The sequence below is a fragment of the Triticum aestivum genome, chromosome 6B (assembly GCF_018294505.1).
Source record: "Triticum aestivum cultivar Chinese Spring chromosome 6B, IWGSC CS RefSeq v2.1, whole genome shotgun sequence".
NCBI classification, from domain to species: domain Eukaryota; kingdom Viridiplantae; phylum Streptophyta; class Magnoliopsida; order Poales; family Poaceae; genus Triticum; species Triticum aestivum.
In genome coordinates, this window is record NC_057810.1 from 724,417,684 (window position 1) to 724,420,942 (window position 3,259).

Sequence of the window (3,259 nt, forward strand, 5' to 3'; positions counted from 1 at the left end):
TCATATGCTTTGATGCCTTTTGATAGATTTCGATATCTCTAATTCTGCAGTTATCTCACGAAGAGCAATTACTCAAATTCTGTGGAACAATTGCAAGAGGTCTGTCAGTTGGCAATTCAGGACATAGATGTTCCATCGAAATAATACTTGCAATGGAAGATTTTCTGAAGCGGCAACTCCAAAAAGGTTATTTGGCCGTTCTGTCCGTCAAAAGTGGCAATCCTCATTACGTCCCGAGGAGGCTCGCGAAACCCTCGCCCCTCCCCGCAAGCCCCGGCCGTGCCCAGACCCCCCCCCCCCCCCCCCCACCGCCGGTCTCCCCTCCTGCCCTCCTCCTCCCTGCTCCCTCACCACCGCCAGGGGGTGCGGCTGGTCTAAGCCCGACCGGCGCCGGCGCCGGCGGGGCCTTCTCTTCCTCCTCCGCGTGATGGGGGCGGTGCGGGTTCCTCCATCAAGGGCGGGCGCGGGGCACCGTGGCGTGGCAGCGCGCAGCCCTCTGGCGGTACGTGGCGCTGCATGGCAGACGGCGTGGGCGGCGACTGGGGTCCGGCTTTGGGTTGCTGGCAGCTGCGGTGGTTCCTCTCCGTCATGGGCGTGCGGCGGTGGTGTGGCTCGGCCGGTGGCGGTCCGGCGACCTGGTGGTGGTGGCCGACGGTGCGCATGGTGGTGGTGCTTCCACTTGGCGGCTCTCTGTGCGGGGAGGCAGGGCAACGGCTTCGACAGGGGCGGCGGAGCCGACCGCGTGCCGGCTGCAGCGCGAAGGCGGGAACTTTACGGGTCTCGGAGATCTCGGACGGGCCTGTGCGGCCACGGGCCTGGTGTGGCCCTCCCGCGTGCCGATGGTGCTGCTGCCCTAGTCCCGGCTCCTCTTCTTCATTGTGCAGACCATGCTTCACGGTGCCATGGTGAGACAGTGTGGGAAGCTTCGTGGCCGGGTTGGCGCAGGGTGAAGGTCTGTTTGGTGGCGAGCTCTGGAGTGCCTAAGTTGGAGGTTGGTATCGGGAGAAATCCCTGTTGGCTTGCCCGACATCGACGCGGTGGCGCTTGTTGGTGCCGCCACACCTTCCTGGAGGGCGTCGGGGCTACCCTTCCTCTCTCCTCACCGCGTAGCGAGGGAAACCCTTGGCAGCAGCGTTGTCATCGCCGCGTCCCTTCTTGGAGGTGTTGATTGGTACCGGTGCTTCGGAGCCTCGGAGCTTGGTGGGCGATCTCCGGTGGGTGCAGCGGTCTCGAGGCTTCTTCGTTTCTTTGTCGATCTGCCGTTGTCGGCATTTGTTTCTCTTGTATTTTCTCTTTCTTTCTTTTGGGCGTGACTGTGCTGTTTCCGCCCCAGCACCTATCGTTGGATGTCTCGGTTGGTTGCTTTGTATACAAAGTTGGGGGAAACCCTTTTTCGGCAAAGTGGCAATCCTCTGTTCCCTATGGTGCCTTTTTGTGGTTTGCACTATATTGACTTGTGCACTTGTTGTAATCGCCAGGTTTTCCGTTATCTGTTGTGGCTCTGTGCTTCCCTACGAGGGAAGCCAAACCCGAAGAAAGTCATGATCCAAGGTATTATCGTGATTAATTCATGGATGCTCCGGTCGATAGATAGCACAAAATTATTTTTCTTAACTTCGCAGGCGATCATCATTGTTTTTGTCATTTATTCGTTCTTTTATTTGGTTTCGTAAGGGGGAGGAGCATTCATCCAAATATGTACCATGAACCTTAAATTGGTGTTGCCCTGTTAAGCATACAGGATTCCCAGATCGATGCTCGGAAGTAGTATACCAGTTTTCACAGAATTGATTTCGTATACTTTGATTTTGTTTCAGTATACCAAATTCTCCCGTCAAACCACAATAAATTGAATCTTTTTGCTGCTAGCTACAAAGAGCCTAACCTTCCATGTATCTACTTTTCAGTGGAGCGGCAAATGCTATGTCCAGACAAGAAATCCCCTACGCACAAAGCCATGGCATTCCGGTCTCTTGACGACTCGGTCGCCCACTGCCAGGCTCTTCCTGCACGCGGAACCAGGTAGCCCTCCTGTTCCTCACCGGCATGAAGCGCTCCATGGGGCTCACGTGTGATATCGTTTCCTCAATTAATTTTTTTTTAGAAAAGAAGGATTACCTCGGGTCTCTGCAGAATGATGCAGGCAACCATATCATTTTCTGAATTGATGCCAACTACATCGTCTCTTTTATCGGCCTGCCCACTAGCTACGTGGTTTACTACCTGTAGTCCCGACTCGTATGTTTGACCTCGCCATATTGGACTGCAGCACGGCATGTACCCACGTCACCGACATAATTTGAGGCAGCTGCTGGGAATTCGGCCAGTCCACCTTCAAGCAACATAAGGTACGCCTTACTGCCGCGCGACAATTTTTCTCATGTTTCCAATCAAATAAATGCTCTGATTATAATGTCCTATTTTTTTATTTCAGTCCCTATGTAGGAACTAGGAACAGCTACAGGAACATATACTCTGAAGCTTAAAGCGGCGCTCCGTTCTGCGTCCTGGACTCTGGGACCCTGTTGTTACCTCACGAACGAACTGAATCTTTGTACCTCCAATTTTACGACGGTGCAGCATCCTCAATGTCCACTACATTCTATGCCCCGCCTCTGCTCCTATGCCTACTCCATCTTCTACGCCGACAACCTTGCCATCCACCTGGGTGACCTGGCCAGCATCCCCGTTGTAATTTGGTGCCGACACCGGCCGAGAGCCTGCAGGCAGCAGCTCACCATCCATGCCATAATGTTCTGCGTCAGCAGCATACTAGGTTGATTTATCTCCAAAAGAGCATGCAACTACTTACCTAAACTGTTAACTGAATGACTTGTTGACATACATGAACACGGATCCATTTCCTTGTTAAAGTAGGCACGATGGTTCGTGCGTGTAGATGATAAATATATCGTTGTATGTAAACACCAAGCCACAACAAAAGGTTTAGATCGTCTCGATGACAACTATACATCAAGGAATATGTCTTGTTTCAACAAGTCGGGGTGCATATTTTCAGACATAAAAGAATAATCATTTCGCTCATAGTTTCTGTTGAAAACAGCAGCTTGGTAGTGTGAGGAGGCCAAAGCCAGCATATATACATGTACAAGCATGTTAAAATAAAAAGAGTGGAAGTCCATCATCAATATAACTCTAACACCCCCGCTCAAACTCATGATGGATCCAGATGAAATCCATGGTACATTCTAATCTGGGCCTTTGTGAAGAAATCTGCTAGCTCTAACTCGGAAGGCAC

General features: G+C 52.1%; 1 long non-coding RNA gene across 1 annotated transcript; it reads left to right on the forward strand.

Annotated features, from left to right (window-relative positions):
• The first annotated feature begins 297 nt into the window (after positions 1-297).
• Positions 298-2,977, forward strand: LOC123140066 (uncharacterized). The gene is made up of 4 exons (XR_006469775.1): positions 298-1,551; positions 1,908-2,022; positions 2,270-2,348; positions 2,435-2,977. It is a non-coding gene; the product is annotated as an uncharacterized lncRNA (long non-coding RNA).
• The last annotated feature ends 282 nt before the right edge of the window (positions 2,978-3,259 follow it).